At 38.0% G+C, this 24,791-nt stretch overlaps 1 pseudogene; it reads left to right on the forward strand.

Annotated features, from left to right (window-relative positions):
• Positions 1–21,810: 21,810 nt before the first annotated feature.
• LOC106148708 lies at positions 21,811–22,276 on the forward strand (annotated as a pseudogene).
• Positions 22,277–24,791: the final 2,515 nt, after the last annotated feature.

The following is a 24,791-nucleotide window of genomic DNA, read 5'->3' on the forward strand; positions in this document are numbered from 1 at the left end:
TTGAAAAATACAACAGATCAGAGGTAACATCTGATACTCCACAGGATTTCAGTAACTTTATGTAATGAACAACTAATTTCATGAATTCCTCTTTGCACCTAGAGAGTGAACTGCTTTCAAACATGAGCAATTCTTCCCCCAAATACTATCCTTGAAGGTAATTTGTTTTCCTGGACATCTCTGGGCTCCCTTGGAAAACAAGATTTTGACGTCCGCAGTACGACAGTCAGTTGTGAGATGGAGGCTCCCTCTACTGGTTATGTGGTTTGTTGCAGCAGGTGTGACCATTAACCAGCTTTAAGTTGCTAATTCCTTGTGACTAATATATGATTGTAGCTAATGAAGTGAGTACCAAGGATAACAGCTAATTAACACACACGCATATGTGCGCACACACACACGCACACACACACACACACACACACACCATTCTCTGAAAGTCTAAGTAGTACATTATGAGTAAGTTAGCTTTGTCTTTTCTCTTTGTTTGTTTACAGAAGATATGTAGGATTTTTTTCCATACCTGTAACTAGACTACTCTTTAAAGGCTGGGTTTTCATATCATAGTGACTCAAGTTCAAGTGAAAATTCTCCATTTATTGCACTGGAAGCATGATTTTTTTTTACTTAGCATTTGGATTATTTGGGATAAGGTAATTAATTTCTCAAAATTTTTGATTCTCAACCATGAAAAATAAAAGGAATACAATTCTCTAGGCTCGCTGTGAGAATTAAAATACAAAACATCTGTCAATTACACAAAATGCTTCGGGCATAGTAGAAAATAGCACTGTAACTTATGTTTCACTCCTCAATCTCCTCTGGTCAAGTCAATGAATTTAACTAGAAATATGAAAATTACAGTAAATACAATAGAAAAGCTTGCCAGGTGTGGTGGCACACACCTGTAATCGCAGCATTTGAGAGGCTGAGGCAGGGGGATCATTGTGAGTTCGAGACCAGCCTGGGCTACAAAGTGAGCTCAAGGCCAGCCTGAACTGCATGGCAAGACTCTGTCTCAAAAAGATAAAATAGCAAAACTTGAATTTATTTTAATTTAAACAGTCTATGCAAATGAACAAATATCTTTCCCTACATTCTCTGGACAGACAATATGCTAGAGGAAGAGGCTGTAAAAAATGACTAAGAGTATTATTGCTGACTTCCCATTCTTTTCAGGCACACAGACGAAGTCAGCCTTGGTCTTACCTGTCTCAGTTCCTGTTTTCTGCATCCCTGGTGCTCCAGAGACGCTTACTGAAATAATCTTCAGTCATTTGTTTTTTTCACCACCCCTTGGTGAAGTACAAAGGCACGCACTTCCAGTCCGAGACTGTCCTCCATTAAACACATAATTATTTTTGTACTTTACATCTCTTTGCCTATTCTCCCCTCACCCCTTTGAATACACATTAATGGCACTGCTTTCCCACTTTGTATCTTTCATTCTGGGAGCTAGACATGAAAGATGAAACACATATCTCTCTTCAGGTAGTCCACATACTCTACTGTCAATGTTCCCACTTTTAAATTATCCTATTCCACCACAAAGAGCATTATAGACAAACGTAGAAAATGTTTTTAAAAGTGAGATTGGCTCACTCAAACCTATAAAACACTGTTCACTGTTTTTTATCCTGCCTTGAGCAAACAGCGCAAAGTTAAATCCGTGAGAAAGAAACCAGAAAGCTCTGGATTACTGTGTTGCCACTGGACTTAGGGGTCTGTAAGGTCTGCAGTAATCAAAACCATGATGCACATTTCACTCCTAAGAACTTCCTTAAAGTTACAGCATAGATGGTCCTTTAGAAATGCGCTGTGTACCACTGTGTTGTTAAAATAAAACAGCACCAAAATTCACAAAAATGCAGATTCTGCTACACATGTGAGTATCCACAGAAGCGTCTATGGAATCAAACTATGTTTTTTTTTCTTTCTTAGCGCTTTAAATGTTATAATCAGACCAAGACTCCGCGGGAGAAAGCAATGGTTGCTAAATACATATAACCCAGAATTATTTTCATTATGTAGTTCATCTCATTTGAATTTACTACCTTCATAATGATCTTTAGAAATTCCTCTCAAATGCCGTCTTAGACTCTAGACTGCAAGCTGCATGAAGGCAGGGATGGTGCTCATCTTGACCTCTGTGGGATCCTTGGCACTTACCGCATGGCAGCAATAACACAGCAGTCACAGAATCCATATTTGTGTAGCTCAGTTAAACTAAACCAAGCATCTTTCCTCAAAATATTGTAAAATTCAAATGTAACATGTGATCGTGTCAATGAAAAGATTCTAAAACAATCAACTAGACGGCCCTGAGATTCAGTATAACTTGAATCTGTAAAAAAGTTACTAAGGTTTGGTTTAAAAATGGCAGTGACAGGGTCGGACTGGGGAGGAATTCACTGTTGTGACAATTTTCTGCTTTTCCCTTCTTAATGTCTTTCTCTTTCCTTGCCGATCTTTAAGTTTTTATACTTGTTTTTCTTAGCCACATGTAGTAAATAAAAGAGAGCAATTGAGCCAGACATCTGCCAGTTAGAATTTCAGTGCTGACATGTTTTTATATGGATCCCAAAGAGGGGAAAAATTCAAGCCCACAGTCACTCCTAATACCCACCTAAGATTGCAGCCTTTACTTCTATGGATTGACTGTGTGTCTCTTCTAATGCATCTGCCTTAGTAACCCTATTGGCCTGGAAGTGAGTACATTCCCGGGTATCTCAGCACTGCACAGACGTCACAAGGTGTTTTTGCACTCCTCCCTCAACAATGGGGATAAGATTTGAGACTAGGAGAATGAGAGAAGCGACCAAGACCACTTGCAGAAAGATTATCTGCATGCTAAACTGTGAGTAAAGTCAGAGATCTGGGCAGGATGAGAGAGATTATTGTGACACTGCTAATCAGGAGTTGTATCAATCAGTGCTTACTAGACAAACATGTACAATGCAAGATATACACACATGTAAGAATTTATAAGATTGGCCTACAGTGGCCACCGACAGAGTCAGATGAGGAAGTGTGCAGAGGGTGTCTGCACACTGGAGACCAAAAGATTCAGTCCAAGGTCTGGAACTCACTGCAGTGTCCTGTGTGAGTCCATATAGAGGCCGACAGGTCTCTGATGGAAGGCTGAAGAATCTATGCCAGAAGGCTGAAGGAGCTGCACTGGAAGCAGAAGAGTCTTCATAAGAACCCAGGAGATGACATCCAAAGTGAAGGCAAAGACTGGAGCTCCTCTGAAGAAACAAGCACCTCTGTCCTTTCATTTCCTAGATAGTATAAACCATGGAGCCTACAAGCTGCCCTACAGGTGGGTCTTCCATACCCTAGGGTGTGGAACTGTACCAATTTAGCCTACCTTCTCTTATTCAAATTGACACAATCCATCGACCATCACAGAAGTCTAAGGTCAGTCTAGTACCACTGCTGAGTAGTAACCTATCAATGTCAGTAATAACAAGTCAGGGTGTGGCGATAACAACTAAGCATTATGCTGAAGGACTTCTTCTTAACCAAGGAGTCAAAACTGCAGCACAAAGAATAGGATTAAAAGAATAGGATCTCATTCTCAATTCCCATTAGTATTTTATGTATCTTTCCAGTGCTATGCTACTTTTTCTTCCCTGAGTTTTCTACCTCGAAACTTCATAGAACGTACTTGTCTGTTCACCCTCTATGGGGGAACCGGTGTCTGTGTTTGGTGAGAGAGGGATTTGTTCGCAACTTTCCCAATACATTCTCCCCGCTGCAGAATACATACTGATAATGATATAATCCAGTGACTATTTTAACACTCCCTTTAAAACATTGAATATTGTGGAAAGGGGGAAGGAAAAATGAGTGAGTTGCACTGAGAAAACTGCCATCCCTGTATCCCTTATCAGGGCCATTCTTAGTCTCAGAACTGCATTCTGTTTCTAACCTTCTGCCTGCCACAGAAATTGTTGTTTGTCCAGTTTGAGCCCTGAGACGCAGCTCATGTGGCCAGTGACGGGAAAAGGGTGTTTGGACTGTAACCCACTGCATTCGAGTGGACCTGCCACATGACTGGAAATAGTAATCACCAGCTCAGAAGAGAGCAAGGGAGGAAAGTGCCATGTCTTGGCCCATAGATGGCCAGTTGATGGATGAGATGGCACACTAGCACATACATAATCCAGAAAGAAAAGAGGATCCTCACTGAGGCCTGAGAAAACCTAATATATAGAATTTGGGAGACAAAGAATGAAACTGAGGAACAGACAGAAAGAAATAAAATCATGAGAACGTGGTATCATGAGAAACAGCAAGAGAAATATTGCAAGAGGAAAGGGGAAAACAACTGCTGTGAAGTCTCAGAGCTAAACAAAATGAGGATCGCAAAGTGTTGAATTTGACAACTAGATGTTCACTAGAAAATTTAGCAAAAATCTTGTCAAGGAAATGATAGTGGGTATAAGTTAAATTGGACAAGGACAAATAATAGAAAGGAGGAAATCTTTAATATTTCAGATTTAAATGCTCTTTTTAGTAAAAAAGAGCATTTATATTACTTCATAGGAAGTGAGTGAGTTTGGGACAGCATTGCCTTTTTGTGAAGGATAATAAAAATTCAGGACTATAGCGTAAGGCCATTGTAGAACCAGAGGTATGTGTTTGCTTGCCTTGTTTGTTAGTTTGTTTAAATGAGCATGGCAAGAATACAATAAAAAAAGAACAAAGACGTAGGAGATTAAGCAAGTGTGCATGCATGTGTGTGTGTCTGTACGTAATACCCAATGGGACTATGTCTCTCGTAAAGAGGAGAGTCAAGATTCAGAAATTTCGGAGAGACACACCTTTGGAAGGAGGAGAGATGCTGCCTCTAGTCACTAGCCAGGAAGAGAAGTACTATAATTGTAGATAAAGGCTGTTCGTAGATTAGGTAATGGAAAGGCAGACAAAGATGCCGTCCTATTGGGTAGCTTGTGTTTTCCTTATGTGAAAAGCTATTTCCAGTGATACAGTATTTCGTCATGGAAGCCTATGACAATATCTCCAATGCATGTCATAATGCATGCTGAGTAAGCAAAATAAACACATTAGAAATCTTAAATAACTGAGATAACTATAATTTCGGTTTTTGGCTTTAGCACTTCTCAACAGATGTAACTATAGAAAGGAAGTTACAGGAAATTCAAAGAAATATTTATCAGCCACACTATAGGATAGTTTTCTAAACTTTTTCACAATACTTGATTGCAGTCGATCCCCTGGACAGTGTCACAGTGCTATGTCAGGGTATTTGTTGGCAGTGCTGTCAAATGCTATTCTATTAGGTTCTAATAAATGATAATAACCCTGATTTAAGCAAAATAATAGCATGGTATATTGGCATGTGCATGATAACGAATGCATAATGTATAATGAATGTGAGTTTCAAACGTGCTTATACGTTTACAAGCAAATGTCACTATCTGGAAAATGAAATAATAATGTAATAAGATCTGCCCGTTAGCATATTAATAGACAAAAAATACCTATTTTTGTCTTATTTGATCTTTTAAATTTGTGATTACCATATGCCAATTATTTTAAAATATCATGCAATTATTGTTTATAATACAAGTGATGTGGGTACAAGTTAGTCATTGTTAATGCTTTTATAGCTTTATGTTTGATGATATCACCTCCTTGAATTTGTTCTGAGGATCAAAGTAATATTCAAAATACCCAAGATTTTTATAAACATCACTTCATAAAGGAAGAGTTGCGGTGGCACTGAAGATTCAACTTTGGATGTTGCTTAAAATATAGGATTCTATTTAAACTTTAAGAGTAAATGATGAAAAGAAAACTAAGGTCAGAACTTCTGTTGGAATATAATTCTGAATAGCAATAATGCTGGAGACGCTACTGTTAGTGATGATTATGAATATGCACATATCTACATGTATTTTAGGTATACGTTTATATAAACATATATGTTATAAGCTATAAGGCTGGAATAAAACCTTTTTCTGAGTCTCATAAAAATTACCAGTGTACTAAAAGCACTTCTGTCCCACAGTCAACACATAATTCCCAACAAATGAGACCAAGGAGAAAGCTGAAGCCCCTCCTACGCACTGCAGATGTATAAATAGTACAAGTCCTTTCATATTGTTGACAAAGTACTATCGTGGCCCAACCAATGAAAAAGAAGTGTATCTTTTTTCAGCTTACAAAAACATCTCTTGAAAGAAAGATGCCTTGGCCTACAATTGAATAGACTGTTTTCTAGAAAGCTGCTCTATACACGACCCACAATGCACTATGGTAGGCTTTACTGAGCAAGTGTGGGAAATAGGGGACTGGTCAAAAAATAGGGCACTTAGAAATATTTTCAGGAAAGAAGAATTGGTCAGAACTTTGGCACACTTTTGAGACAAACTATCAATATTTATATCTTTAGAGAAGTAGAGCCAGAATCCTAGATACCGTCACTTTTAGATTATGAAATTGAACTCCATAAGTGGTAGCACAGGCCTATAATCCCAGGACTTGGGAGGGTGAGGCAGGTAGATCAGCAGGAGTTCAAGGCCAGCCTGGACTATACAACAAGTCCAAGGCCAGTATGAACTGTATAATGAGACCCTGTCTCAAAAAGTCAAAAAAAATTATGAAATTGAGATTAACAAATTATCCTGACTGGGAGTGTAACCCAGTGATAAGAGTATTTGCCTAGCATGCATAAGCCCTGGGTTTGATCCTTAACCCCACTAGATAGATATATAAATAAATTATCTTCAGAAATACGGTTTTTTTGCAGAATCTTTCATGACATTACTAGAAACAGTAGAATTTGAATATCTACAGACTCAAGAATTAATACATCCACTATAGAATATACATTTAATACTAATGTATAATGCATAAAAAACAAGTAAAACAAAATAACATTGTTTCAGTATATGGGAAATAACTATTTTATTAATAACAGGTGAAAAATAAACAGAAAATTTAAAGTAATGGCTCCATCTGATGAGACAGGAGATGAAACGGGAAAGAAGCACACAAGAAGGTACAAATTTGAGCAATATCCAAGTCCTTGGGTAGGACAGTCATTATAAAATTTTGTTTCCTAGCCAGGCACATCTGTAATCCTACGACTTTTACAAGGCTCAAGAAGAAGGGTCGCAACTTTGAACCTCACCTGAGCAACTTAGAGTGATCCTGTCTCAAAAAATACAATACAATACAATACGGGAGATGTATTTTAGTGGAAGGGCTATAGGTTCAATCCTCAGTGCCTCAAAAAATTGCTTTATGATTTTTATGAAATGCTACCTGAGTGTGCATAAGCATAAAAATGTATACGTAACTTACTACTATGTAAACAAAAATAAATATGAAGTCTCAGCATTAATATATATTATTTTCCTCAAATATAAAAACAATTACATTTAAAACACTACAATAACCAGTTTCAATAACAAAGGACTTGTTACATAGGAAGCAATCAGTAAGTACATAACATCTGGAAGGTAATATTTATGCTCCCTCTGCATTTTGTGTCACTAAGTTGACATCTTCACTAAAATATCTTAAGCACCTAAATGTCTTCACTGAGTGCTGCATATACCAGAGAAATGCACGTTACATTGCATTTTCTAATCAACGATCAGGCAATTTAGATGCTGACACAGAATGTTCCTATCAACGTACATTATAGGCCATTACATGCAGAAATATTACATACTACAGATTAAGCCATAATGAGATTTTGAGACTTCTGGCTTTTTTCATACATGGCATTCTTGTTTAAAAGTTGTAGACATGTAGACAACACCCCAATAATCTATAAGTTAAGATAAAATGGACTCTGTTACTACATTGTGTCTCAGAAATTCCAGCAACTCCTAATTATGCAAAGGGATGCCAATGAACTGATCATTTTTCAAAACTTCCTCACCTTTACCACCAAAAGACTGTTTCTATAAAATTTTATGAATTGCTGTTCAAATTCTTGTGGGAGAATCATGATAATTACCACTGCTTCTGCAGAGTTACAAATCTACTACATTGATTTCAGCCAAAAGATACATGTCTCAAAAAATCATTTCTCTCCTAGGTAAAGCCCTGAGGCAATTATCTGGGAAGACCAGGTTTCCTAGGTGGGGAGCTAAACCTGGAGGACAAGGCCCCAACTCTTTTAAGCTGCTGGAGCAGTAGCTGATAAGAATGTGGGGGGTGTCATCCTTCTGCAAACACAATAAACTTACCTTAGAAATTCACAAACCCAAATGAACCAAAAGTGTTACACTTTCAGGGTCTTATGCCGTCTGGATGTTCATTCATTGCTTCTGGACTTAAAATATTGCGGATTGTACACCTGCTGCCCACATCAAGGGGTTTAGTGCAAGTCAAGAGGCTAAGGTTTAGACTAAATGCTTTTCAACACTAGTTTGAATTACTACACCCATCTTCTACCTGGTCTCTCTGCCTCCGTCTCATCAGCCTCTGTCCTCTCCATTCTTGCAGTCATGGTGCGTCTAAAACAAAGATGTAATTGTGAGCATGCGCATCCATCCACTGCTCAATATGGAAAACTTTTCAAAAGTTCTTTATCACTGTTGGGAAAAAAAATTATTTGGCAGAGCATGTGAGATCCTTCATGACTTAGTCTCCTCCTATGTTCTGAGAGTCACCTTCCACTCAACTCATCATGACAAGTTTCATGCAATTTGTCATGAAAAATCATACCCTGAGCCTTGGCACATTTGCTCCTAGTACGTAGACCAGTAGCCTATTGCGTTTTCCTCAGGTGAATAGCTGTCTGTCTGCTGTTTTCAAGATTCAAAATGGGTTTCACCATTTTAAAAAAACTACCCCACCATACAAAACAGTGTTTGTATAGAATAAATGATTGAATGAAAATCTGATTTATCAAGAACAATGTAGTTCCAAGGAAAATTAAATAACAGAACTAGTTGTCTGAAGACACTTTCCAATCTAGAATCTGTTAGTAGTTCACTGCAAAGTCTTGAGAGAGCCATTTTTCTCTCTGTGTACACTTACTTTATGGAAAAATGAAGTGGTTTGATTAGAAAGTCTCAAAGATCTCTTCTAAATTCTAATTTTCAATTGTGATAAAGTTTTTAGATTAGCTTCTCTCCTGCCCCAAACAGACACTGGGAGATGTTAGATCGTGGGGAGAGGAACAAGGGGAAGCAGAAGAGGAAGAAAGGCTGCTTCGCCAGGCACTGAGCCCGAAAGCAGCAAGTCATTTCTGCTGTGTCTGCGCTGACGCTGAGCTTGCCTGCAGTCGTGCTTTCCTGTGGTGAAGCAAAATTAAAAATACATTTTCATTACTTGGTTTTTTTGTCATCTTATAAATTAGAGGCAAATGAACAGTGGATACGGTAAGTAATCCAAAAGAACTTCATTAATTTGATTTTCAGTCTTGCAAAATATGTATTTAGATATGGACCGGACAAACTGATTTTAAAGAAAAGATTTAGTAAGCTTACTTAGCTGCTGTTATTAAGTTTTGAAACACAAGTTTAAAGAGTCAATAATGTAATCGTTATATTTAAAAGTATCTGCTCATGAGTGCTCAATATGATCTTATATTTCATTTAATCCTGGTCACTAAAACAATTGACCATACAGAACTGCCTTATAGTGTGCTTTAAGACATGTTTCTATATAAGATTTAAATATATTTTCTTCAAAGATATTTGTATGAAACTTTTATGCATATAAGCTAATAGGTGCTTGCTTCATAAATGCATTTTTCCCTAAAAGGGCATTTTCAAGTTACTGACAGAAGTAGTTATTTCACAAGGATGTACACAGTTAAATGTTTATGTGCTTGCTAGACTACAGGATCAGTGAGTCACTGTTTCTGGCCTCAGGTAGAATAAAACAAATGAGAAATAGGTTCAAGGATAAAATGTACCTTGTATGTATGTAATATATCAAATGTTACTCTTTGGACTCAATGAGGGGGACATGATATAATTTTTCTTGGCAGGGCCAGGGATATAGCTCAGTGGTACAATCACCTGCCTGGCAAGTGCAAGGTCCCGAGTTTGATTCCTGATACCAAAAAAACAAAAAATTTTCTTGGCATAGTAATCAGAGAAGTTATGAAAGAAATAAGTATTTTGCTTCTTAAGGGTGAGTAAACAAAATCCAAAAAGTGCAATAGATATTGTGAAAGGGAAAAAAAATGCTCAAAAGCAAAGAACTGGAATGAGGTAAAGGAGGAAACAAAGAAAGAAAGAAGGGGAAAATAGATAGATAGATATATGCACACACAAGATACCTAAGATAATTATACTACTAATTTCTGTTGGTTTGTTGAAAGGAATAATTAATGCTTATTTTTTTCTTAATTTTTTGACCAATGTTGCATGCTTATATCTGGAATATGAACAACTACCTTGAAGATAACAACAATGCAATTACTTCAAATTACTTTGAAGATAACAACAACCATTACTGATTTCCTATCATCTTGCTTTGAAATTCTGTATCTTTTTAATGTTTTTTTAAATTTTTACTCTTTAATTTAAAAAGAAGTATTTTGTAAGCTTGTCCTTGAAAGACTGATATTGTTGCATCATGAAAGGGAAGAAGATTTATCTTGTAACAAGAACCACATGAGAAGTGCATACAATTTAGGTGTCATACAGCACAGGAATAAGCTCATGTACTTAGTGGGATCACAGAGAAGGAGTAATCACTGCAAGGACCAGTGCCAGAACTTAGACTACATTGAAGGCCAGATTAAGGATGCTGATTTTCATTCAGTATTGAGTACGCAGTAAAAATGGACTCCAAAAAGGAGAGATCAGAACAAGAAACTGAGTCACTCTGCTGTTGCAGTACTCAGTGAATTAAGAGGAAATGGTGGTGGAGGTAGTATGAAGGGAAGAATGATCAAAGACGATCTGTGGAGAATCGGTGTAGCTTGGAGATTTCTTTGGAAAAGATTGATTTATTTGCAAAAAAAAAAAAAAAAAAAAAAAGATTTGTAAAACACAAACCCAGGTTACCAAGAAAATGATGCTATTCCAGACAGCAACGACAGCAGAAGGGAAGTCATGAAGATGTTAAAATATTTTCTTATTTTGTTGACTTTCTTAATATTTACTTTCAAAATGCTGGGTTTTAGATAATGAAGGCCCAATAAAAAATGCCATGGCTGAGTTTGAGTCCAGAGCTCAGGAATGAAGAAATTTGGCTACATGATTGTTCAGAGATTTTTTGTTATCGCAACCACAGAGCCAATTACACCATGCAGCGGATTATCCTGAAGAAACATCTCTCACTGGAAACCGAGCCCAAATCCCCTTATATCTGTTACCACGCTTCTCACCAGACTTTTGCCTAAATTAGTTGAAAACACTGTGATCCCAAATTAATGTATCACAATTCTGTAGTCTGGTATTAATGTTTAAGTGCAACCTTTGAGAAAAACTTGTAAATGGTTTTTTTGTTTGTTTTGGTAAATGTTATATGACTTGACTTGAGTAAGTGGTAATCTAAATGTCTGGCTACTGTTAGCAACAGCTCAGATACATCCAGTTAGCCCATAGAGAAAATACCCATGGTTCCTTTTGCAAAGAATCTGGAGGCCACTGGCAGAGCTCCGCTCTGTGCCATTATCACTGTAGCTTGAGTCCTCTTGGGGAAAAAAAGGTTACTCTCTTCAGTAGTAGAAGCTGACTTGGTTGCTTGGGTTCTTTAGGTGCAGGAAGACCTTTACCCTCCTTATCTACTCGAAGTGTACTCTGTGTCTCCCCTGAGTTGTGAGGTAACATTTCCTTTCTTCTGTTCCGATCTATCTCTATAGTGATAAATCAATTTAATGCTGATAGCCTCCTAAAAAGCAGACAGGAAAACCAGAGACAAATGAAAAATAGCTATGCATCACTCACTTATCATTTGCAGAGATTTTTTACTACAGACCTGCAATATGCCTGCTAAGAAACTAAACCTTTGTTGACTCTATTTAGTTAGGTGTCTGGAAAATGCTAGTACTAAGTGGTAGTCCTTGAGGAGCTTGTCATGTCCTCTGCGCCTACTTGATAATTCCAGAAATGCCAGGGAGGAGGTAATACTAGGTACAATAATGAGGATACCTTGGAAAATCTCTAAACTTTAGAAGTCACACAAAAAAGCGTATCTTTATATCTCACAATAGGTTTATATCTCACAATAGGTTCCATAGTCTCCCATTCCTTGTGCTCAATTTGAGGGAATTTCAAGCTGCAACTACTTCTCTGGCCAGAGGAGGGCGGGATTGTCCTACTTTTGCACATACTTCCCACCTACTGCCTTAGGAAAAGAGGAACCAGAGAGCGTTTGTAGAGAACGGCACACAGCTGAGGGAGGCAGGGCAGAGTGGGCAGGCAAATCTCAAAGCTGCAACGTGAAGCAGCCCCAAACAGTTCTGCCAAGTATGAAAAGGGAATGACATTTCATGCACAACGTTCTAGAGCTGCAGTCTGATCGAGTGCGTCACGTTTGCAGAACAGGTCCGATTTTGTTAATGGGTGAGTTTAATAAACATTCTTGTCTCTACCTTCTAACTTCCCCAAATCCTCATAATTAACGGAAAAATAGAAGGCTGACTTCGAGTTTCTCCGCGTACTTGCATAGTGATAGGGGCTACACTGGTCAATAGATTAGTCTATTAATATTATGAACTGGAAAGCGTAATACTTTCTGGGAGTACGTGTTTCTCACTTCGAAGTCATGCTCTGGGTATATATAATTCAAACCCACAGCTTTCTAGACTTCAGCAAATAATTTCGTAATATAAGACACCTAAAATACTCATTTGCTGGACTCCTACTAGGAGTCTTAAGTTATATTCAGAAAGTCAATATTTACCTAACGCACTAATGACTTTTCCCATTCTCAGATTCAACTCTGGGCTGCAGTGTGGTGCAATCTTGAGCTTGATAAAAATCACTGCTGTCACTGGAAACAACGCATTTCTATAGAATGCCGTCACCTCTTAATCTGATTTCACTAATTGTTGGAAGTCACGGTATTCTCACTGAGTCATAAAGCGTGCAGACGTAACAAAATAAAATAAAATTCTTCTGGGTAGGATGTAGCTCAATAGTACAGCACTTACCTACCATGCACGGGGCCCTGGGTGCAACCTTAGCTCCACCAACCAAGCAAACAAAGTGTACTTTAACTCAGGGTCCTCCCGAAGGCTCACCTGTTCAATCTACTTTGCAACCCCAGACAACTCGACGCACAAAACAGAAGCTACGGCCCTCTCCTACTGAGCAAAGTAACACTAAAAAGTTCCTGCAAGTCTCAAAGGAGGAGGTAGGAGAAAAACCCCTCAAATCAGCTTTGATCAGTGTTGATCAATTCATCAGTATCTTGTCAGACCACAAGTACAATAGAGAACATTTGATGTTTACGCTCTTGCCACACTAACCTTGTTAAAGCACAGAGTAGAGTGACTGGCGTCACTTCCCTCCCTGTGGCACATCCGGGAGACCTGGCATTCCTGGCCTACCTCGCAGCTCTCCTTGAGTGACAGCCGCTCTCCTTCCGGCCTGCCCCCTTGCGGGCCCCTGAGCTCCTCAGCCTGGACCTCACAGGCTCCACGGTCACTGCCCTTCACCCTGCTGACTCCTGGGCAGGCCGCTTTCTCTATAGAGTCCAAAGGGCATGAAAAGTGACTGGATTGAGCAAGAGGGGTCCACCGCCCCACTGCACACACAGCCTTCTTGAGGTCTCCCCGAGTGCCGTCAAGGAGCCCCACTCTTTCTCCCTGGGCCTCACACCCAGCCTCTCTCACGACACTTAATCCTTTCTGTCGTAAAATGTAGTTCTTCAAGCAAGCATGAGGGCGCATGCTCATAATTCCAATACGCCGAAAACTGCGTTTCTATAGCGATGGTCTCTCTAACTGTTTTTTGTTTGTTTGTTTTTACTACTTCTTGCTGAAGCAGAAGGATTGTAAGCTTGAGGTCAGTTTGAATAACTTTGAGACACTCTCTCAAAATAAAATAAATAAAGAGGCTGGGGGTATAGTTTAATCTAGGCTCTGGGTTCTATCTAGCACTGCAAAAACAAAACAAAACAAAAACTTTTCAGTCCTATCAGCCATCAACTAATTGAAGATAGAATATAAGTAATGTATGTTTTTATCCTTCAAAATATTTAGTACAATGCCCAGCACACATAGGCATGTAATAACTATTTACCAAAGGAGTTAAATTCATTAATAAATAACACATAAATTCATTAATTCAGAGCTTCTAGTAAATCAAAGTTTTTCCTAGAAAAGTATTTGCTAGACTTAATGGGATTTAAGTAATTTCCTTCTATACAAAATTAACTACAGGCCAAGTATCAAAATTCAAGGTAGTTATCTTGACAAAGAACAATAGTTTAGCCCAATGTGTAATCGTTTGTGCTGTTCCTTTGAAAGGAGGAGGTACGAAAATGAAGAGCCTAAGAAATATATGTATTAGAAACCCTCATCTTTCTTGAAAAATTGTGGAAAACTTTTTAAAAATGCTTTGTAGTGCCCAGAAATTCTAGCACTACCGTTGTCCCAAACTTGGAACCAGGAAGAGCTACCTTTTTTTTTTTTTTTTTTTTTTTTTTGGTCTTTTTGAGACAGGGTCTCCCTATGCAATTCAAGCTGGCCTTGAGCTCACTTTATAGCCCAGGCTGGTCTCAAACTCGCAGTGATCCTCCTACTTCATCCTCCCGAGTGCTGGGATTACAGGCATGCGCCACCACGCCCGGTCCAAGAGTTATCTTCTTGAAATTGCCTTTCTCCAGGCCCTGTGCTTGATTTGGTAGATCCCTGAGCATAAAAGTCCTGGATATTTAGCGAAGAGAAGAGTTAGAACTCTGAGGAAGGAAAGTGAAATCCTATAACATTTCAGTCATACATTTATTTTACACTATATTATATACATTATTAATACTTTGTACATATTTAAATATGTAGAACGAAGACTAGAATTTCACTCATGTGGTAGAATTTGAAATTTAAACCACTCCACCTTTATAATAAAGAACAATTAAAAGGCAGATTTTAACCTATAATAGAATTGAGTACTTAACAACTGCATTTTTAAAGCAATACTTTTTTTTTTTTGTAGTTTCACTGCTACTTTGCTAGCAGATTCATACTTGAGTAGCTTAAAGGGAAATAATCCACCTTGCCCATTCCATAGTTATTTTAGTAACTGTGATGGAGAAAGCAGATATGCAAGATATAGCCTCTACCGCCTTCATCTAAATGGGAAGACAATTTTCCTACGAAAATCAATTTTCCAGAACATATTTATGCAAATATATAATTAAAATTTAATAAATTGCATGGATCATTGCATATTCATGAAAGGAAGAGCCAATTTCAAAATAAAGTTGGGATTTTACCTGAGTTAAGAGTAGGGGAAGAATATGTACAAATAAAATATTTATAATAAAGGAGCAACAACAAAAAAAAATAAAATAAAGGAGCAACTAAACAGTGAAAAATGCCGTTTTATTGGATGGCAAGAAAGCATTTACTGTGCATTTACTATGTGCTGCATATTGTACTAAGTATTTCTACGAACTGGTTATATTAAAAATAGTAATAGCATGGTCCTGAGCCATTTTTGCATTTGCATTTGCTACACATGAAAAATCTCAAGTCACACGCCAGTCTCATTATGTCACTGAATCATTGTCCTGGCGTCCTGGCGTTGGAGACCAGAATTCTGCACCACTATAAAAGCCTACCAGGTAATTCTGATGCTGGCTTGGATTTGAAAACTGGGACCATGTGCTTATGTGACCTAAAATTCTAAGGTGAATTGCATTAGACGTATCAAATACATGCTAACAATACCAGTGTCAACCAGAAAGTGATGTTTGTTTAGTTGCTCAAAAGAAAAAATAACAGAGGCTAAACGTTTGACAGAATTATTATGGGATGATCAAACTTCTGTAAAAAATTCCATTAAGTGATACAGCTTCTAGAAAACAAGAAAAAAAGAATAATGAAACAATTTCATCTTTTCAGAAGAATAAATCATTCTTCTTAAAGAAACAGCAATAAGATACCTGTCTAATCTCCCTTCTTCACTTTCTTCTCCCTGCCTTCTCTGGAGCTTCATCCAGCAGAGTAAAGAACCCAGCACTTTCCTGGAATTACTGCAGAAAACTTCTAGCCTATCATCTCTTTCCAGTGTGCTGGATTTTTGTTTAACATCATCTGGACTGACTAATAAGAGGAGAAAAAATTAGGCTGCCTGCGTTTTACATATTTTCATTCAAAATTAATGACTAAATAAAAATAGCTATTATAAAATAAACTCCCCTCTTTTTTATAAACATGATAAACAAATGCATGTATATGAGTATGGAGTGCTTTGGATAGACTTATAAAGCATTCTGTATATGAAAAGGCCCTGAGGAAAAACGGAGCTTGATACTACTCCCGTGCCAGAGCTGGGCATCCTCCTAAATAGACACAAAGAATAAATTACTACCTGACTATGTCAAGTCAGAAGGAAAAGCAGTGTTTAGCATAGCAATAGGAAAAGTGAGAAACACTGCAACAGGCAAGATTTTAGAGAAATAAGCAGGAAACAGGAAACTGCACAAGCTACAAGTTGAAAGTTTTTTTAGAACCTATTTGAAACAAATGCAGCCACACAAGGATGGATAGTTTCAGGTACAGAGCTGCCAGCAGCATTTGATTAACCTTATTAGCCCAGAGCTATTTGAAGAAGCTTCTGCCTCTCAGGCTTTTCTAAAAGATACAAGAGATTTACCTGATCCTGAAGGTCCCTGGGGTGGGAATTGTTGTTCTCAGGGAGACTCTATTGACTGGTTTTTCAGTCTAAATTACAAATTACAGTCTATCCTCATTATTTGTGGATTCCATCATTTGCAAATTCTCCTACCTGCTGAAATGGTTTTGTAATTCTCAGCATAATATTTACTGTAGTTTGATGGACTGAACTGCACTATCTACTCTGCAGTTAGGCTGAACACAAGCTTCCTCTTTGTGGTCCATAGAGTGTCACGAGTTTCAACATTTTGCATCTGGGTGTGCACATGTGCCTATGTGTGTGCATGTGTATGTGTGTGTTTTAGAGATATCACTGTTGAAAGTGGCCCACTAGCACATTGCTGTCTTGTGTTCTGAAGCAAAAGAAAGCTGTGCTATGCTTTACAGAGAAAATATGTGTTAGGAACCCTTCCTTCAGTGTTAATTTACAGTACCAGTGATGGTGATGGGAATTCAATGTTACTGAGTAAATGATATATACTTAACATAGTGTTTTTAAACACAAACACATATGAGACAAAGCTATGTGTCAGTCACTTGGCAGAAAGGCTATGAGCAGAGGCTTCCAGGAACTAACCCCGGTATTTGCCTTAGCAGCCATGGCTCAGTATTCTCCAAGTCAGTGTTTGTGGTTACTGAACCTTAGCTTGTCCCATTATGACTGTGATGGTCATGGAAGCCCAGACCATGACTTCAAATATGTGCCTATATATATAATTAACATTTTAAAACTTAGCAATGTGATTATAAGAAGTGCACGGTTAAGTGTTGTCTACCATGTACTGAACTGCATCTTACACGCTGGCTTTTGCACGTAATGAGTGCAGACAATATATATACACTGGCCTAGCATGAGTAACTGTGACGTCCAGAGATAAACTCAGCCTGGTTGTACATGAGACATATGAAACGTTCTCTGAGTTTTGTCTTCATCAGCATTGAAGCAAAATAGATCATGGCAAGGATGAAAGGACAATGGAATAGGCCCAAACTCCACAATTGATGCATTGCCCATAGTGTTCAGGCCTCTCTAGGTAAATCAGAGGAAGTGGATGGAAAATCTTGTCCAAAGGAAAAATAAACAAATCTGTATCTTATGTCTATGACATGGATCAATCTCCCATCCAAGTGAAGTCAAAAATTTTTAAAAGATAATTTTATCCTTCTTCTTGTTTAAGTTTTTTTTTCCATGCAATGATATTTCTCTTCCTCTCCTATTCCTTTCCATACCCCCACCTCCCATTTCACATCATCTCTGCAATCAGAGCTGCAGACCAGCATGATGACATTAAGAATCTGGCTCAGTTAATACTGTGATTTAGAGCATGCATGCATAATACTGTTGCCTTTTCTGCTTTACTCATGAAAAGAAACTTGTAGCATAAATTAAGTCATAAAATCAGAGCACTCCCTCATATTAGGAAAGTAAAAGGATGGTGGTGAGTGGGTAGGCAGGGTTTCTGATGCTCTGCCTCCTGTTCACTCCTTCTGCACTAAGAATGCTAAGGAATAAAGGATGTAAGCCTCATTCTATCTATTGACATGAACAAGGTCAAGGACGTTCACAGAGCAACATGAATAAGTATACAGTACTTCAGACGTTTATTCAACTTGCTAGATCATTTTGCATTGGGCTGAAATTCTTAGTATAAAAGTAAACAGAAATTTTTAAAGAGTGTGATTTCCACGGATTTTTTTCTCACTAGATTGCTGGATGCCATTGTCTTGTCTATTCACACCTCTTGTGCCATTGGAACTTTACAGGTTGGAAACATAACCTACCCGTAAGGAGGAAGACAAGATGAGGAATCCAAGGAATTCCTATTTCATAAGAGGAGTGGTGCACTGTGAATTCCAGTGTGTAAGGACACAGCTGCTGCTTTCTGAGATGTAGAAAGCTAGCCTCATAAACTGGCAAGGCATTGCTGTTTAGAGTGTACTTTGGCTCCACAGGAGGTAGAAGTACCACCCTCCATAGAAAAAAGTGATCAAAAGAAAGCCGTCCCAAGGTGGCCCAGAGGAAATGACGCATTTCTGGTGTCGTTAGATGGATGTTAGAGAGAGACAAAGCCGTACTAGAACTGCTGCAGAAGCCACTGGGCCCTGGGAAGGGAAGCCAGGCTGTCTGTTGGGGCCACCCTAGCTTATCAAGAGGGATGGATCCTATCAGAGGACTTGGCCATCTAAGTCTGCTTTGCAATGTAGACCAATTTTTTTAAACGTCAGCAAAATACCATGATTTGGAGGGAAAAGTGTGACAAAAAGTGTCACTGAGACAAATTTTCTTTTCTTTTTTTATTTTGAAAGCTTCCAGTAACAACAAAAGAAAAAAGAAATGACAGAGTGGTATTTATTTCTTCTATTTCACAAACTTTCTCTTCCTTTTCAGCAGGGCATCTCTCTAAAGGAGCAGCAGCACAGTGTAAATTCCAGGTTATCCTTACCAGAAAGAGGGGACATCTTTGGAAAAGATATGTTAATATACTCAAAATTACATTCGTATTTACAGGAAGCATGAAGTAACAGAAAAGAGCTAAGCAGCTAATATGTGAGATTAATGTTTAAAATTCTATTTTACTTTCAACGCATCTGTTATTCCCTAGCAGGAATTGCCAGGCCCTCACAGTGAAAATCTGAGTTCTGATAGACACAGGAATATTGTAAATGCAAACACTCACAGAGATTGTTTTCTGTTTGCTTTATGAAGTAATTAGAAATATAAATGTTTCCTTAACAGAGTTTATAGCCTATGATCAGTAAGTTATACAAATACATGTTTTTTCCAAAAAATTAAATTTTACATATATATTCACATTAATGAAATCTACCATGACATGCATTTTTGCTTATGGGTAAAACTAAAATGCAATAACAATCACTGTCCCTTAATGAGCCAGAACTGATTTTATGGCTACAATTAATTTGAATATTATTTATTTAATAATTGTTGTATTAAAAAACAAAGGAAAAAGTAAGATGTTTTAGAGTCTATAAGGGTAAATAAAAAATAAAAGAGCTGCTATAGACCATGACTATCAGAGGGAGTATAATGTGCGGTCAGACAAGTGGAAACCAGATGAAATGGGTGGATTCACAGGGGCCCCTTTTAGAGGGTTTGAAGGTGAGTTCATGAAAATGATTCTTCAAACATTAGGTACTGAGTGCTAATAGTGACTCCTTGTGGTGCAGAGCTCTATTATCAAAGTTGTGGCTAAAACAGGAAGTTTCAAAAAGTTACAGTTTTGGAAAACAGAGGTTTAGATTTTAGATGTAATACAAAGATATAAAAAGACAGTATTCTAGGGATACAAGGGATTTCCCATCATCTAGTCTCCAGAGTGTCTTTTATGAGTAGGATTTGGGCCTCAGCTGAGTAAATGGCTTGTGAAGTCACAATGTGAGTTCAAGGCAGAGGCAAGACTGGAACCCAAATTTGCTAACATACAGAGCTGGACCTTCTTCTTTTGAATAGACTGTAAAACACTTTAGATTCACAGAACTCTTTCTATGGGAATTGCTTACAGAAGAATCCAAGCTATAATGCAGAGAACCACTTGCTTCGGTCAAATAGGAAAGGAGAGTTCAAAGAGTATGGGGGCCTTGACACTTGACGGAGAAGTACAACCCTCAACCACTGTGTCTTCCAGGGACCCTCAGAGGACTCCAAGAGCCCCTAATGCAATTGAAAACTTCAGAAATATCAAATCATTTCTGTGCCTTCTAACCAAATGAAGCATAAGACGGAATACTTTAAGTAACAACAATTTCTGAAAAGAATAAAGCCTTTGAGAAAAAGTTTTAACAATAAAGTAGTTATGTCTTCTTGTGAAAAAGATAATGTGCATAATTTATCATTTCTTTTTTTTTTGATTTTCAATGAGTTTGTTGTATTTAACCATTCATTCATTTTGCTAATTTTAACAAGCTTATATTTAGTAGTTATGTGACAGACCTTGCGCCAGAAAAACTAGTGCATTCAGGGAGCTTGTGCATGTTGGGAGCACTGGAGTCCAAATGGTGACCTGGAACACAATAGGTAGGCATTGAAATATCTCAGTGTAAATTGATGAAAGATGTGAGGTGGGATAACTAATCTTGAGAGTGTGTTCACTTGGTTTGCTCTCTATAAAGGGAAAATCATTCCAGTTAGCTCCTAATTGTTCTCAAATATCACTGACCAGATTCCTCTCTTATACAGCCCCTTTCTAGTAATGGAATGTGCTAATTAAAACTACAAAATAATGTTTTCAATTTATATGGACAATGAGGTAAGTACATGGCTGGTATGAATATGAATATAAACCCTAAGGAATTTGGTATTATTTTAAGATTTGTAAATCCATTAAAACCATTTGAGTCATTTCTCTTAGAAATTTATCTCACAGACACATTCAGTTATGGGATCAGTAACATATCTCTCAGTCTGTTACACTGGTGATATCTTGACATAATTTAATGGTATTTGGGATTACAGCTAAAAAAGACACAAGAACACCATTTGATTGATTTTTGTCTCTTGGTATTCTCAGTCTTACAAGTCACTCCTTAAATTACAGAATGCAAATTAATCCTGTCACCTAAAACAAGGAAATTGTGAGGAATCAATGAGACATCGCATGTGAAAAATGTATGGCATTGTGCTTACCACAGGCAGCATAGTTTTCATAGCTCTTAGGTACTAAATAAAGCCATTAGGAGCCACTTAGTGATTTTAAATTGAAAGTTATTAGACAAGATCTGAGTTTTAGAATAACCACCTCAACATCCATAGGACAAGGTAGAAAGAGGCCATGGAGGTGGTAAGGAAATTAGCTGGAAAGTGATTAAAATTGTCTAGATAAGAATATAAAGGGCCAGAGGTAAAGCCTTGGGGACTGAAAGAAGGCAGGGGATTGGAAGATGTGAAAGATAGTTTCTCAGTATGTGGCCCTGACTGAGTATAAAAGAGAATAGATATGAAATGCATTTATATCCTTTCAGCCAGAACCTCCATCTTCCAGTAATTTGCCAAAATGACGAACACAAAGAGAAAGAACAGGGGAACCCAGTATATGTTCTCTAGGCCTTTTAGAAAACATGGGGTTGTTCCTTTGGCCACATATATGCAAATCTACAAAAAGGGTGCTATTGTAGATATCAAGGGAATGGGTACTGTACAAAAAAAGAACGCCACACAAATGTTACCATGGCAAAACAGGAAGAGTCTACAATGTTACCCAGCATGCTGTTGGCATTGTTGTAAACAAGGAAGTGAAGAAGATTAATGTGCTTATTGAGCATATTAAGCACTCAGAGGGTCGAGATAGCTTCCTGAAATGTGTCAAGGAAAATGATCAGAAAAAGAAGGAAGTCAAAGAGAAAGGAAACTGGGTTCAGTTAATGCGCCAGCCTGCCCCACCCAGAGAAGCACACTTTGTGAGAGTCAATGGGAAGGAGCCTGAGTTGTTGGAACCTATTCCCTGTGAATTCATGGCATAAGCTGGGGATGGAGCTCTGCCATTCCGCACCTAATTACCCCTCGGTGTTCTAGGCCCCACTTAAACAGAAAAAACCATCCTGTGTTGTAAGGATGGTTTTCTTAATTGAACAGGTGTTTGGTGCATTTACCTCAGAAACAAATATCTGGAGCAGATTTTCATCCCACCTAGTTAACTGTCAGGTCTTTACTCTTCTGTGTGTTTCTTACAGAAAGATACTGCTGAGGTATTGTGTAGCAGTATAGCCAGATAACCCCATATTTATGAAATATTTATATTGGCTTGAAGATCCTGTAAATCACCATGGCAAAAAGATGTAACAAAATAAATGGAAGTCACTGCAGTTAAATAAAAAAACAAATGCATTTATAAAGACTGTGAATATAGTGAGGGCAATTTTAACCTTAAGGAAAAACATGAGAATATTGAATATAATTGAATCAAGTCATTGCAGAAATAGTTTCACCAGCATAGTTTTGCCTAGATAGAATTTTTAGTCAGACCACTATTCATACTCTTTCCAGAGATCTGAAAAAATACACTTACATGTGAATAGATATGCACACATGTACACATATGCAGGCATACAGATATATGCACTCATTCAGTCACAGAATAAATCATCTCTTCAGAGGTAAGAAGGCCTTAGTGTAAAAACCCCTCAGGGTTAAAAATTTTGCCCCCAAAATTTCTCCACTCATATTATTATAGACAGCTAAGTTAGGAAAATATTATGGGCAGTCAGATAGGGCTACTCTCTTGAGTGAGTCAGTGCAAAAGATGAGAACACATTACAACTATGACTAGAGACATATTTGTTGAAGGCCAGACACTAAGAATAGGACAAATTGATCAGATCTACATGCCTCCCGAAGGGATAAGCAATACATTAAAGATTATACTATAATTGATATCACCTGGTCCAATAAAGTCTAGATAGACATCAGCCACCCAGCTTAGTGACCAAGACCTCCTGATCCATCCCTTCTTGTAAAGGTCTTTGTCCTTTCCATGTACACTTGCTATGTGACTTGTGATCCCCATTAGCTTGATATTACCTAAGTGGCTATACTTGTATTCTTACTAGTTGATCATAGTTTTGGCCCACATTGTATCCACTTTGTGATTTTGTACACACCTGCTTATTTTGCTCTATAAAACTTCCTTTGAGGAGTGGGCTTATTGGCAACCCACTTTCAGGTCATTTCTTGTCTTTCAGGAACTACATCTCTTGATAAACTTTTCCTACTCTTAACCTTCATTGTTCCTTAAAATTCATTTTTCAATTTTGGGGAACACAAACTCAGTGTATCTGACATCTAGCAGGTTGAGAGTTACATTATTTCCCCTATATCAGTATCAGTAGAGGAACAAAGCTATCCACTTTCAAGAAGCAATCAATTTGCTGGACATGATTGCATTCCTGTAATCTCAGTTTCTTGGGAGGCTGAGATAAAGTATTGCCAAGTTTAAGATCAGCCTACACTGTGTAGTGAGACCCTGACTCAAAATTTTAAAAAATGAAAAGTACTGGGCATATAAGAAGCATTGCATTTGTGAAGTCCACCCACAAGCTGTATGGTTTAGGAAGTCACTCCATGCTAACATTAACGTGGATTCTTCACCAACATATTTGACTCTGTTCTATTCCTAATATATTTCCAGTAACAATATCAGCTCTATCCATTCATAGTAAGAACAGTCCCATAACATTAAAAAATATAAATCATGTGACTGTATCATAGTAATCCATCCCAACCACCCACCTCCGAAAACATCCCAGAAAATCAGGAAACCATATTGATGATTTTGTGAAGAAGAAGGAGACTGATTCATATTTATTTCCATTCCCAATCATGATTTTAACACTAGTTGCAGAAAAATGTAGCCTTGATTGCTTTTACTTCTATAATTTCCATATGCCTGTTCAACCAATTTTTCTGGTCTTTAACTCGCTCCAGACAGAGTATGTATGATAGGAAGGCTGTGCTAGTCTCTCACCCAGCCCACCCTGCAAATGCTTAAATAAGCTTTTAACCCATAAACATTTGCTTTCAAAAGAAAAAGAAAAACCTCCCCAAGCTAGGTCATGTCAGGAAAAGTATGGCTCACAGGAAAGTAGAAGCTGCTACCAGACTAGACCCCAAGAAGAGAGTGTACCCTGGAGTGTTTATGGGATACTTGCCAGTTAACTGCCTGCTGGCCAGTTTCCAGGGGTGAGACACTGCTGTCATCTCTGTGTTCATATACATAAGGGGAAAACACACCATTGAAAGCTCTGAGTGGCAGGCCGGCCTCCCAGGCATGTGGAGCAATCCTTCAGCTCCACAATCTGATTAAAGCAACACTGCTCAAAAAACCACTGTGCCCAAATAACATGCCTGTCAGCCTGTCCCTGAGACATTTCACCACTAGAAACTTCTATTTGTTAGGTCAAGGATCTGTGCTCAAGGAGTTTTCTGTCATAATGCAGAAGCCCTGCCTCGTCACATTGGAGCCTAAAAGTACTTCTTGGT

This window comes from Chinchilla lanigera, unplaced genomic scaffold, assembly GCF_000276665.1.
Source record: "Chinchilla lanigera isolate Chin_1 unplaced genomic scaffold, ChiLan1.0 scaffold00026, whole genome shotgun sequence".
Taxonomy (NCBI): domain Eukaryota; kingdom Metazoa; phylum Chordata; class Mammalia; order Rodentia; family Chinchillidae; genus Chinchilla; species Chinchilla lanigera.